At 38.0% G+C, this 14,780-nt stretch overlaps 1 protein-coding gene and 1 long non-coding RNA gene across 5 annotated transcripts in view; one reads left to right on the top strand and one right to left on the bottom strand.

The window, feature by feature from the left end:
* The window catches only part of LOC124170885 (cytokine receptor-like), a 137,103-nt gene that overhangs the window by 51,515 nt on the left and 70,808 nt on the right, over positions 1 to 14,780 (top strand). For all 3 annotated transcript variants that reach the window (XM_046549912.1, XM_046549914.1, XM_046549913.1), the window contains exon 2: positions 14,306 to 14,391. The gene's annotated coding sequence lies outside the window, so the exon portion shown is untranslated. The remainder of the gene's footprint in view (positions 1 to 14,305; positions 14,392 to 14,780) is intronic.
* On the bottom strand, positions 4,450 to 9,967 carry LOC124170887. Of its 2 annotated transcripts, none has more exons than XR_006867604.1 (4): positions 9,895 to 9,967; positions 9,482 to 9,755; positions 9,250 to 9,394; positions 4,450 to 5,948 (listed from the first exon to the last, which is right to left on the bottom strand). It is a non-coding gene; the product is annotated as an uncharacterized LOC124170887 (long non-coding RNA). The 2 variants fall into 2 exon arrangements; XR_006867603.1 differs by having other exon boundaries at positions 9,900 to 9,966.

Raw genomic sequence — 14,780 nt, 5'->3', positions numbered from 1 at the left:
GCAAATCATTTCAGCGAACCCCTCCTTGATATTCTTCGTTGACTCCAGGCACTTGCCTAACTATGTCCTGGATGCACGTTCTTGACTTGAAACGTAGGGTTTCCCAGCATCCTCGAAAAATCTTCCCTGTTATTCGCGACGCTGAATCTCCCTTTTTTGCTTATGAGGGAAAGAAGATCCCGTCATTTTTTAGCCAAACGGCATCTAATACCCCAAGAATTATGAATTATCCATCAAGGCAATGCAAATGTTTGAAACTATACTTTTGAAATCCCATTCCATGATATCAAATTATTTGTCAGTTTTCATGCAAAGTTCCTCGAAGGAACCCTGTCTGGCTTTTATTAGGTCCAAGTTTCATGGATTTCAGCCCACAGTGGTCTGTTTCCTGTCTAGCTCGTCATAAAACTTATCCCTCTGAATGTCTGGCTGAGAGCGTGGCTTCAGTCGTTCAATCTTCGTTGGCTGAGGCGTCCATGTTACCAAGGAAGTGCTGTACATTCGCTGACTTGTTTTGGCGAAATATCTCGACTGGTTTAGCAGCCTTTTTAATGAATTCATGTAAGCCATGCTATCTTGGTAATTACTTTTTAATGCCAATTAAAATCAGCTCCTTGTACTAACCCAGCCGTAATTGATGCTACATTAGGAAATCCCTCATCTCTATTGTTTATGATTTGATGATCAAGGTAACCATATTGTTGACTTTGGAAAGTATAACTTTCTGTGAGGAATGAAAAAAACGTCCAGTGGAAGATTCTCCCAAGGAATGATCGCCACGACCCAAGTGCGCCTAATCTCCGAAATGGATAGTCCTGTTAATGCCAGCGTTTCCCCTGTCTTAAATCCTTGGTGCTTGTTATATTTTGCTTCAATCGTTAATTTTGCTTCTTTCAAAACGCACGACTTATGTGAAATCGACTGCCTAAGTGAGCCGACTAATTGGAAGTTCCTACATCCACGCTCCCACGATACTTACTTTTTTTTAGAAATTTCGTTAGCACTCTGCTGCACTAATCGTTACTTGTTTGAATGAGGGTAATCACCTATGCTCGGAATCTAAAACTGGATGAGTATTCTCTGCGTGATGTTGAACCATGTTGCCATAATGGTGGTAGATCATGTTTAGACTGGATGAATGGAGGATTGTACCAAGTGATGATAGAAACGCTAGTGCTCCCTCCTCGCGCCCAATCTCCCAAATGAACATGTCATTGTCCCTCTTAGGCCCAGTCTCACCAACACGGATAATATTCTCTATTATCTCAGTTTTCAAAAACTCGGTTAAAATCATTATCTCAGAAATGTGTGGGCCGTGTTTCACCAACTACGTTTTATCCTAGTTTTCAAAAACCGAGATAATCAGAATAAATGATTTGGCTTGTACGTTTTTCATAACTATGACGTGGGAAAAACAAATGACGGTAAGCAACCGTATGACATGGAATCAGCTTTAATAAGCCGGTAAGTGTACAATCAAGTACAGAGTGATAAAATGAACAGCAACAGTATTAATATAGACAATGAGAGTTCGAAAAGCTCAAATATTAAGTTTTCGTGTAAGGATTTATTAATTTGCCTTACGAAATACCTCGCACGGGTAGTAAAAAATAAATAAAAAACAAATAGGGGAACCGCGTTTAGCAAGAGCAAGGAATGCGAGAATATTGCGGTAAAAAAACTTGTAAGCACCTTTGTTTAATGCATCGTTATTTAAAAATGAAAATTTTTAATTTACCGAGACTCCCACATTTAAACAAACACAGTTCTTGGTTATTTTGTGCTACAATAATTAATTACGTCTCACATTGGTAAAATTGCGATTTCGAAGATAACGATGCTGTTACATAGGTATTAATTCAGGAAGAGGACAGAGATAAAAGGTTTTTGTACATATATGTAAGAAAATTCAAAGAAAGGCTAATGACATTTATGAATACAAACATATTTTGGCAAGAGTTGTCGGAAATATTGGCTCAAGGGGAGCATAGGCATGGGAAAGCTCAAGTTTAAGAGAAAGAAACGTGAAATTTCTTGGACAAGGGGAGATTACGTACCCCATTATGATGATAAAAAATTTTCCTCATGTCTATGCTTGCTACAATTAAAATTATTCATATACTTGTCGCCGTATGATCAAAACGAAGACGAAAAAAAAGCTATGCAAAAGTTGCAACGGCGAAGGATCGAACCCTGGTCCCATGGGTGAGAGTCGACGACGGTACCACTACACCAACTACCCGAGATATGAGTCGCCGCGCTATTTTAGCATTATAAATCATTATTGAATAAGGCTTGTTAAAAGTACCGCATGAAAATTAATTAATTACAGCCAAACAAAGGCCCATTCATTAGAATCACCACCAGTTTATAGATGTGTTCGCCATTCCGAATGCTATAAAATATACGGCATTGGAAACCTCCACTTCCCCTTGTTAGTAAAATTCGTCTTCTTCAATGAGAGCGAGAACTGCCTTTGCAGTTTCATATGCCATTTTGGGATGAGTAAATAAATGTACTTCACCATATATATTAAAATAATCTGCACGCTCATTTATCCATAATGAACGTGGTCTCCGAATAGAATGTCGATATTCTTCATCGGTGTCATTCGTATTTTCCGAGAGCTGATGAAGCTGCATGCGCGCCATGCCATCTGCCCTCAGATTAACTCGGATAATAAGCTTTGAACTGCGGAATATCGTCAGTAAAAGTATAAACCGAGATAACAGCCCAAAACCGAGTTAATGCATCTGGTGGAACACGATTGTTGTAATATCTCGGCTTTTGAGAATATTATCCGAGTTAATTCAATTATCCTCGTTGGTGAAACTGGCCCTTAATGTCATTGTTTCGCGAACACGTAATTTTATCGTTAATTTTTTTTGACGTCGGTGTCAATGTTGCGAGGGCAGCGCCGTTTTATTGCTGACTCGTTTCGGCGAAAGAGCCCGCCGGGTTGAGCAGCGCGTCTTGGGCCGTGTGCTCTCTTTCCAGGGATTCGCGCGTTGCCGACTTTCCCAGGAACTCGCTCGCCACTTCGTGATCTTCGCTGTTCGCCCACTGGCAGCCCATCTCTCCCTCCTCCCCTCCCCTACACCGCCCCCTCCCCTCCGCGCTTACGCAAACGCGCCCGAGCACAGAGTGCGCCCATTGTGATCTTCCAAGCGACCTCGCCACCCCCCCACAATCCCCCTCCCACGACTCTCTCTCTATTTGCGCGAATGATTTGCCGCGCTACAGTACGCATCCTTGCAAGACTCGTTGCTTTTCTTCGCTCGAAATCTGTTATTTATGGAACAGCCTGCCCGCCCCTCTCCCTTGCATTGTGGCCATTTATTCCTTTCATTCCTCTCGAGCTATGTGACTTACGATGTGAACTCTGATCATTGGGGTTGTGATCTATCACTTGTCTCCTTCATTTTTAGCCCAGCTCTTAGAAAGCCAGAATTTTTGGTTATGCTGGATTACTTTATTCTTTTTAAATCTCAATACTTGCAATATCTTCACAACCTTGGCATATAAACTTAAGTTTTCCCATAACTTCTCTTGTACTGTGAAAATATCCGAATCCGTTGTGTTATCATCATTCTTTGATAAGCGCAGAATAAGGTGGTAAATTTGATTGAATTTCGGGTAAATTTACTGAAAAAATGTTTTAAATTATGCTCACATACAGAGTGATTCAACCCGTAGTTGGGTTGGGATAAGTGAATGTAGAGTTCATCTGAATCTACATAATACCCTGCGAGCCACCTCTAGGGTGTTTGGCAGGGGGTGACCAATCACCAACTTGCAGCATGCAAGAGGACCGCCACATGCACACCGGTCGGTCATAGAAATATTGCGTATACTAGCAAAATATACATGCTTATTCATAAAAAAACTTGCTAATGGTTAGTAATTCCTAGATCAAATACATGCAACGTTAGAACCAAGGAGTGTCGACTGTGTGTTAAATTCGTGGCCCGGCCGACCTAGTGCTCATACGCAGCAATAGATGGCGTTAGTTGTCACCGGGAAATTCAAATCGGCCTCACTGCCTATTCCATTTATTCCAGTAGTTTTAAAAGGGATATTTTTTTCCAAGGAGTCTTGGTTTATTACAACTCAAATTAACACCAACATATCAAATATGTAAAAGTGATAATTTTAATTGCAATAGACCAAACCTCCCTAGAAAAAAACATTCCCTGAAATTAAAAGACTAATTATACAACTGGACTTCATAATATACTTATTTATTGTTTGAAGCATCTTGAAACTCGAACATCTCACCCTAATAGGAATTTATTCACCAAGAATTACTGATCATTATGTAGAATCAAATATTTACCAAAATAATCTCTGGGTACTGCGAAGCCTAGAGATTATTAGTGAAATTGCTGCAATAAATCACGGGTTGCACGCTTTGGTATACTGGGAGATAGAAAATAAAAAAAATTGCACTTCCTAATAAAGATTTAATTAACGAAATAATGAGCAGTAAACACAGCAAAATCAATACAATTGCAGTCAAACACAGCAGATGTCAACATTAATCCATGATGATTAAAAATACATCACACATTCTAATAAAATACATTTTACTGTACATTGCTTAGAGGAATAAAAGCCACTAATTTTCTCCATAGTGATGATCCTTGATATTTACTCCAACAAAGAAACCCTGAAAGAAATTACCAACATTAATGAATCTGCATTAAAAAAAGGCAAGTGTGCCACCATCCTTATTAAAAAATTATAATAATAACAACGTTTAATGTCCTGCAGGTTAACATGAATAACATAGGGCATAATCATAGAAAAAATACATACAAAAGAAGAAACAAGCAGTAAAATGCAGATTACAAAAAAGTTATCATTCAAAATCTCAACGATGCTGTAGTAGCATTTATGGATATGCAGATGCTTTAATTTATTTTTAAAGATATTTTGGCAGGCTAAATGTTTAATTGAATTAGGAATCTTATTGACGGTCATTGAGGCCGAATTGAGGACCTTTGTTGCTTATGTTCAGTGGCTGATTAGCCAGATGAACATTTTCTTTACCACATTTCACATGGCTATGTATAGCTGAATTAGGCATCAGCATATGTTGATTACTACAGACAAACGTAAAAAAATTCATGACAATATAATAAGTACATGGCAGAGTGAGTGTCCTTATTGAAACCCTTAACAATGATTTAACAGCCACCTTTCACATAGAAATTGCTCCATCTCTAGCTACACTAGCATAACTCTCTAGCTACACTAGCATTTCCCCAGAGGAAAATTTTGTAGTCTAAATAGGAATGAATTTGTGCATAATTGATAAGACCTAGTCTGCGTGGAGGTAGTTGGGGCAAGTAAGTTTCCCAATCAAGTGGATACCAGTAGTAATTTCATTATTCTTGTAATATGTAGTCACCAATGAAGATTCACATTAAGATATTATCTAAGATATTTGGTACTGTCACAGTGTAAAAAATATTCCTGTATGATAATTCCAATATGCCTGTAAATATATGTAAAGGGCCCAAAACTCTGTCAATATTATCATAAAAAATTAAACTGGGCATAGACAGTGTACTTCACGTTGTGTCTCTGATCCATCTTGCAGCAACAAATAATTAAAAATATACTGAAACAAAAAATGTAGGTGAGAGACATTTTGAACAAGCCAATGGCCTCATGAAGGTGATACACATTAAATTATTATGGCCACCAGAGATTTAAATACTGCATAAATATCACTACATACTAAAATGCACTCAAGATGCAGCAGAGTTTTAAAAGAGTCATTTAAATTCCCGTGTGGTATAGGGCCACAAGAGATATAAAATCTAAATGTAAGCAAAAATAAAATAATAATTACATGACCTTTAGTTCAACAGCAACACACTTCCACCATCCTTGTGAGGAGAATTCTAACACGAGGTCACCAAAATGCATCGAACAGCTAGCTGCAAAAAATGTGAAAGGCAACTGTAATTTGATGATAATGGCCAAAATGAAAGCATTGAATGCATATGTAATAGCAATTTGCTGATTATTCTGTTATGAAATGCAACCTTTCATAGAACACCATGGACATAATTTGCTTAGAAAAAATACTGGCAAAGCTAAATGATTAATTATGAATTTCATGCACAAAATAAATTTGCATCGATGTGGATGAGTAGATACAAAGTTACTTGTGATATGCAAGAGCTTTCACCTTCTTTACCATGTGATGTAGAAGCAACCATATTCACACCAGAGGAAATTTTAACAATGGATTTATAAGAGGCAACAGAAAAAACAGAGATGGCACGGCATTAAAATTTGATTAAGGGTTTCATTTGTAAATTACTCTCTGAAAAAATGTCTTCCACAAATAATGAAGTTATTATTTAGCTTAGCAACATCTTGTAAGAACAAATTAGGGTTGCCACATAATTCTCACCACTTCTTCTGATGTCACGTAGAAAGCCATGTACAAAACAAAACGGTATTCTGAATACCAAATACAAGTCATTCCATATCAATGCCACCACAAAATTAGTCTCTGACCCGCACAAACTTGGGTATGCTGTAACTTGGTCCTTGACATATCTTTATTATTTAAATAGAGAGGGCAAAAAAATTATTTTTAAAGAGCTATCAGCATTTATGGTATAACATGGTTTCTGAAGATTGCCAAATCAATGCAATACAAATAAGATAAGTCATGCAGAATATCGGCATAAAAACAATAGTCCTGGCAATTCGCTGTACACGAAATTGCCAACAAATTAGCATAATACATACAAATCAGCACAATGAAAATGATATCCTTAACGTCGGTGTTAATTCACCGTCATGATCACTTACACAGAATGCAGTTGTACTGAGACCGTCACCTAATATAGCTCTCAAGTTTTTAATACCGGAAATTTTATCTCTATTTTCAAGGCTTTATACATTATCATTTCATTGGTAAATAAACTCAAACTGACAACTCAATTAACTATAACACAGTGACCATTAATCACATACCGCATTAGGTAATCAACTACATCCAACAGCAAAAGAAAACGCACATCTACGTACAATCGCGCAAGGTAAAACATTTCAGACAATATTTTTATCCAGGGGGTCTATTCTCTAACTCGAAGCTCCCGTCGTGGTAGCTTCGAACTAGCTACCAGAATTGGCTACCAACCTTATTCTCTAACAGGGAGTAGCTTTCTCAGACCGAGAATTTCTGGTAGCTTTCTCAGACCGGATATGGGGTATGAGAAATATTTCGTGCGAACTCAGATTTTACTCTTAGAACCAATGAAATCGCTCGTTTCATTTCGTAACCTGCGGGAAAATCATAATGTAGTCGTTCTCGGCTGACTTTTTCTTCTAGTTGAAATTAATGTGCTTTGTAAATTACGAAATGCTGAGTGCCTTCAGCTTTCATAATAATAGAAATACGAATAATAATAGAAATACGTAGAAATAATTATATTTGGCTAAGCGGCTTTTATATCAATTCAATAGTTTCGATCGATGCAGCAGTTTATGTCACGATTGATAATCATGTAGGCCATGAGAAAATGTTAGTAAACTACCAACACATTAAACCAATGCTATCACATTGTCGTTCTAATTCCCGAGAACTCTACACTCAGCGCTCCTTATGCTTTTGCCTGTTTGATGCAAAAATTTTGACGACCAACTGTTTCTGTGCAGAGATTGTTCCTTCTTGCACTGCGAGAGAATATCGCAATAACATGTGCATACGATAAGTGTATATTATTTCGGGAATATCTTCAACAAAGTTAATGGGAAGGTAGAGAAAATTATGTTTGAAAGTTACGTCATTTCACTCAGATTGGCCTAAGCAATCATTTTATGCTCACAATATGCTTCAAACGATATTTACACAAAACTCTACTGTCGTGCCGTTCTCACGACGGCTAAATTAATATTTAAATGGTTTTATGAATAAGTATTATATGCCAACCGCCAAGCTTGCACTATTGCAAGCGAGGGCGATTCATTAGAACTTGACCATCATTATGAAAAAACAACCTATTAAACGTAGTTCCTTCTCCCAATATTTAAGTCATATTATATTATTGTTTTTGTGATGACTTCCTCCGTGGGCTTCTGGAATATCCATGGCTACACTTTCTCAAAATTCAAAACAAATACACCAACTTAACTACCGGCACTGAAATTAAATGCGTATATACGGCCAAAGACACACAAATGAAAGCAGAATGATATCATGAACACATTTATTCATTGGAAGAGCAAAAAATTTATTAATAACTATCATGAAACACCTTACATTGCATTATAACACAATAATATATCCACCTCTCTCCGGTCTGCATCTATGTAACACTAAACTCTCTTCACACAATCACTTCACAACAAAGATCGTTGCTAATAATGCACGGTAAAGTTAATCATAAATGTATAAACACTTGCACAAATAAGACATCCATCTCTGTGCAGTGGATACATTGGCATTGGTAATGATTTCAACGCATCAATTTGTACCGTCACTACAAGTCTCTCGCAATATCAATAATAATCACTGTTTTCGGGGTTTTTCTTCTCACTAGTAATGACTTCACGCAAAATAAGATTTCACGTGATATAAAATGATTGAAAGTAACATTTTTCTTCTCCAAATAATGAAATCAACTAGTTAACGCGATCGATAGTTCACTCCGAAACATATGTTTAGTCACGAAATTTGTCACTCATGCCCACTACTTTGTTAAGAATACAATAATTGAAGGCTTCAAATAATTTACGCAGCATTCCCGACCTCATTAAAGAAAATAATTACGCAAAACAACAAAAATAGTCAACACTTTTCTTGTTTACCACTCAATCGCTAGCCGTGTCAAGAAAGACTGATGGGATAGAACAAAAGATTAGCGACACGCGCCACTTGGTTCACGGCGGTTCATAGGAATTCCCATGGCCCTATGGGAATTCCCTATGTATTTTGATGGTAGCTAGCTGAAGCGCGGGGTTCGAGGGCGCGCTTCGCGAAGCTACCGTGGTAGCTAGTTTGAAGCTACGGAAGTAGCTTCAAATCCCATAGAGAATAAGGGTTGGAGCCTAATAAGCTACCGGTAGCTTCTGCAAGCTCCCTTCGCCGGAGCTTCAGCGTTAGAGAATACAAGTGGGAGCAAGTAGCTTAATTAAGCATCTTTCCACCAGAAAGCTACCGCGCTTCGAGTTAGAGAATAGACCCCCAGAAATTGAGCACTACATACATCAAATACTTACACGACATAAATGACCGCGTACACGGCGTTTACAGCCACTTTCATAGCCTGTGTAGCCGTCTGAGTAGTATGAGCAGTCAAACCGCACAAACAACATAGCCATTTCCTTCAAGGTAGATATCCTCGGATTACAATGTTGAGTATCCCTTAAAGAAATAATGGCAACATTAGCAACAATAACCCCATAAAATGACAGATAAAATAAATGTTTGACAAAATCAACAAAACCTTACCTGGTGAGTGGTCACGGAAATCGGAATATTTCACTGCATTTTCATTGACAGCCACTGACAACACATTTGCTACGTATTATCAAGCGTTATCTCACTTTAAATTTAGCTTGAAGCACATTTTCAACACTTTTAGCCTTTAAAAAAGCAATGAGGCACGACAGATTTCAAACCGCAAGCAACGGAAAACTTGGTACAACTTGGTATCAAAGATCATTTATTTCAGAAAGGAACCATGGAATCGATGCGCATTCCCGTCGTTACTTGTTTACCGCACCTATAAAAAACGATATAGTAACTTTAATTCTTCATTTTATGCAATATTATTCACCAGTACGTCTTAAAATAAAACAATAAAGAGATATTACTGTATTTCACAATTCAAAATTCAATAATCAAATTTAAATACAGCTTACCGCACCTATAGAGGGTATCCAGTCCGAGGGAACCAGTTTGCCCTATCCTCTTGGACAGCTATGGTTAGAACTATGGAATATAACATGCAATGAGTCATCATAGCGAGTGACGCCATTAATCTTATCAATTGAGACAACGTTGCTATCCTTAATAGTACGAGGGAAGAATGACATTTTAAATCTCTCTGTTTTGCGGTATTATTTCTTTTATTTTCTTCTAATGATCGCGTATCTTGATACGCGATTTTGCTTATCATAAAAACTTTTTTTTTTAATTCGTTATCATGATGAAATTTTCTTGTAATGGCGCATATTCGGAGAAAGAAGAGGCCGAATTGACATGGTAACATTTGCGGGAAACATCAACATATATTTCAATGCATGTGTTGACGAAGATAAGAGACTGGAAGATAATCCCCGCGCTGTCGCGCGTCGCAAACGTCAGCGAACGTAGAAGCGGTTCCGTCTCCGCCGCTAAGTGTCACTGTGCGAATGAAAATCGTAACGGTGTCTGAAAATTTGATGATTGATCGAAAATTTTGCGAGAAGTGTATAAACCTATTGTTTACTTTTGTCCAATTGGTGCATATCCGATCATCAAGAGCCAAGAAATGGTTTTATGTTATCGGGAGTGCAAATGATAAACCAGTCAGGAAATTGAAATCGGGGATATGTGAGGTAATGTGGAAATTGCGCCAGGTGCTTTGCCACTCCAAGTACCAACGTTTTACTCTGCGGAGTTGGAATCCCAGCGAAAGGCTAAGGATGGAATATTCGCACTTTATGTGCAGTTGTGGGTTACTCCGTAAATAGTTCAAGGTCATTTCCTTGAATAACAGTAAGAAAATGTGTTTTGGTATATAAGTAATTTTCTCCTAAGAGAGATATATTTATCTCCTGCGCGTGTATTTTAAATATGACCATTAAATCTATGGTAAAATACAAGGTCTTGTGGCATAAATTTAAGTAATACTTACGTGGCAAATTCCAACAGGGAATGCACTAAGGCCGGAAAATGCCGTTTTAATTTTTTCCAGCGCCCTGGATTGCACGTGGTACTGCTTGCGTATGAGTGTAAATTCTATGACTTTTTGGAAAATACCCTAAAATTCTTTTTTCCTAACATCACCTGTCAAAATATCCACACTGGAGCGCTTCCTGCTCTATATTATACCATTTATTTCCGTTTCAAGTGCAGACGAAATACTTTTTATGCTCAGCTGAGGAAACAGCCCGAGGCCATTTCGCGATCTATGCTTAGATTTATTTGTTAGTCATCCCATCAGCTGTTCAGGAGAGAAACAAATTATTCATAGAAGTTGGTGGGGACGAAGATATGATTTCCAGAAATGAGGCCGCCGAGATAATTTTTATTTCACAGGAAACTCTAACCGGGGAAGCTGTGATTCATGGAGGCCTGCTTATATCCCATTACCGTATGAATTCGTCGTCTGGTTTATTTCAGGACTGAAATTTGGTCTCGGAGTTATTTTTCCGAGATTATTGAAGTGTGGAACCAAGCTTTGAGGTTTTAATGTTTCACTTTTGGCCCGAAATGGCTATAGGAATGCATTGATGGTGAATCAGGTAATCGGAATAAATGCCTGAAAATGAGTTCCTTTAACTCTTTATGCCATCTGTGAGACTATTTCAATATCTGCTTGAATATTTCTGGCATTTCACCTGGGCCAAACAATATTATGCGTTCATAAGCTGATTTTGGAAATTAATTTATTAATCTCGAAGTATTTCGATTTACGGTGCTTTCAATCAATCCGTATTCCGTTCGACCGTCTTTAAACTATTATTTGTTTAGTCTGGCATTGTTGCCCAAGCAGAAAGCGGCCAATGAGCAATGTGCCTGCGTTACACCAATCAAGTGTAGCCCACTAGACGTCATTATCATATTATATATAGGTGATTGGAAGAAATAAAATCTTTAAAACCTTCTGTAAAATGTTTCGTTCGTGTAGTCTTCATTGTTAAGCCGAAAGTATCAATTTTTGTCGAAAAAGTGATGGTGATCTGAGGTTGGTCGACATGTTGTCTTAAAATAAACTCTTCGTTGGTATAAATCGAAGCTTAATGTGAAGAGAAGATTCTCCTAAGCTCAATATTTTCTTTTGTACTTAATAATGCTGGCTATGTGCTTGCTACTTCTTTTCCTCCTCATGATTAATGGATACTGAACTCGTGAACGTTCATGAACGCCAGGCTCCGCTTGTGATGACGATTTTTGTCATTGTTAAATCAAATATAGTATGTGTAGAGAGGTCGGGAGATATGTGGATTTTGATGTAAATATAGCAGGCTCCTGCTCTACAGTGTCAATGTGCTCCACTATACTGATGCTAAATATAATTACGCCTTTAAGTGAGCTAGAATATTTGTGGAGGACGTATCAATGTGTTCACAGTGTCCAAATAGAAAATTGTCTCGAAATCAGTGCTTTTTTTTAATTCGTAGCATGTAGAGGTCAGAGTGGATCCGTCGTAAAAGAACCCTTGGTAAAACGGAGCCCATTGAAGAGTGCGATCCAGGCAGCTGATTTGGAAGCAAACGGAGGCTAGATGGAGGCAGTTTGCATCGTGGGAGAAGGTTCCTCGCGCTCTTGTCCTCGAAAGCGACGAGGTTAGGAGAACATAATGGGTCATTCGACTTACTGGAGGCATCTTGAAGCGCGCCATTCCTTCAACATGCTTCAGTCTGGTTTATGGTTCTTGCTCTGGAACTCAGGGCCGGATTTACCCAAGTTTCGCCTCTCCTCTCCATTGAGCGCCCCTCCTTACGTGAGCCCCCACCCCCTCCCCGATTTTTATGATTAGGCGTAGCTACTCCCATGAGGTAAGGTTCGGAAAAAAGGAATAAACAGATGTATGGCTGACAGCATAAGTTTATGCTTAAATTTTTAAGGAAGGGACAATTCAATTAAAAAACAGCTTGGAGTAAAACTATATATGAAACAGTTTAACTTTTATGCAACTAAAACACTTTATGAATACCCTTTCCAAAAATGATGTCTAGCCTTTATTCATACTACAAAATAGAAGAGTAACTTCAAAAGTAAAAAAATTACGTACTGCTATAACTGAATGAACTGCGGTAGCATAGTAGTATAGTATTTTCATCTTTCCTGGTTTTTGTGGGATAATACAATGAAATTTTGGTTTGGTCGCCACCTCTTAAAGGATAGAGTGAACAATAGCCAGCCATAGTTACACTCTATGCCTGCGTAGTGGAAAGGGTGAGTCATTCCCTTTCGATCGGTCATCAGTAAAAACATATGGTGGCAAATTTTTCAAGCTTTACAATTCAAGCCACTGTTAACCGAGGACCTCTCTAAGCATCTAAACATAGAAAGATAAAAGAATACATTTGAAATGACATACGCACACTTCACGGAAAAAAGATTTGTCGTTGGGGAGGGAGGCTTCTTTTTAAACGGACATTGTCGCTGGCAATATAACAATAATCACCGATTCGTGCTGCATTCAAAGTTGAACTATTTACACTTTGCTAATTGATCGAATCAAGATCGCTCTCAACAGATTCGTGATATATTTGCAGTGCTTTGCTGTCATAGTACTCTGGTAGGAGAGAAGCCCTTTCATTGCTGCTTGGCGACAGTTGCCATCCCTTCCCAATCCTCGTAGAACAATCCTGAGTCGAGGGCATCCAGACGGCTTTGAATCCCAATGCCATTTTATACGGAGTGATGAACAAGCGGGTCGAAATCCTATGCTTTGCCGAGTCGATTTCATCCAGATTCTACGTATTTTACTTTCAACCATTCAAAAAATTGTGCTAAAACTCCCCTATCAGCTCAGTTCGGCACATCTTTCCCTGTACTAAAATATTTTTTCCGCTAGACTTTGTATGCATTGGTCAGCAATGTAAAATAGCTTCCTGTTTCCCATAAGATGTGCGATGAAAATCAGGGATTTTCCCCAAATTCTTATGATGGAGTTGCATTGTGTACCTTTAATTGTTACTTGCAATTGATGGATGCATGAATCTCTCCAATTTTTTATTTGTTCATGCTTATATGTAAATGTCGAGCATTATACCTGAAATTAAATGTATTAAAAGTATTACGGGTAAGGGTAAGTTTTATTGTGGTGTAAATATCGAGAGTCTTTGCCTAGACCAATGGTTTATAGATTCACAAGTTTAGAGCATTGTGAGTATAGTGGTGCTGCAAAAAGCGTAATTAAAGCAAGGTTCATATTGTTTGCATAATGAATGACTGATTGAGAATGACTTCAATGAATTATTTTTGGATTATTCTAGAAACATTAATTGTTGTTTCAGATCTGATCGGATGATAGTTCAGGTTTTGAATTTCCTGTGTAAGACATTTGCTTATTGAAGAGCTGATCTCTAAAAATTGATGTTTCATTTGACATTGCAGATGCCATGCACACCAGTGGAAGATTAATGCGTGGATTCCATTGATTGGCCATCCTTTTCCTTCTGCAAGTAACAGAGACAAACATGGTGAGTTCATTATTTACTTAATTTACTCTCAATGCAGGACTCACAACTCTGTAGTAAACCAATAGTGATGAAGCATAACCTCACTGGCTGTTTAGTTATCTTACTGTTGACACTAGTAAAGCATAATAGTTGGCAGTTCACACTTAATTAATTTCGGAATTATTTGAATGGTCTTAGCCACGTTGATGACCTGATTCCCCAATGGATAATATGTTTTGCATGTACAAAGGTTTGATGCATGACTGTACATGGTGCTTCTGTTTTCAGTTTGCATTTGAAATTCCAATTAAACATAGATTTGGCACAATGAGCTTCCAGGCGAAGGTCCTAAATTACTGTGACCCCTATTCTTTATACCCTCCATATTTTTACATTTACATACTATCTCA

This window comes from Ischnura elegans, chromosome X, assembly GCF_921293095.1.
Source record: "Ischnura elegans chromosome X, ioIscEleg1.1, whole genome shotgun sequence".
In the NCBI taxonomy this organism is placed as follows: Eukaryota; Metazoa; Arthropoda; class Insecta; order Odonata; family Coenagrionidae; genus Ischnura; species Ischnura elegans.
Note: the sequence above shows the minus strand (reverse complement) of the source record. Positions and strands in the feature narration are given on the sequence as shown.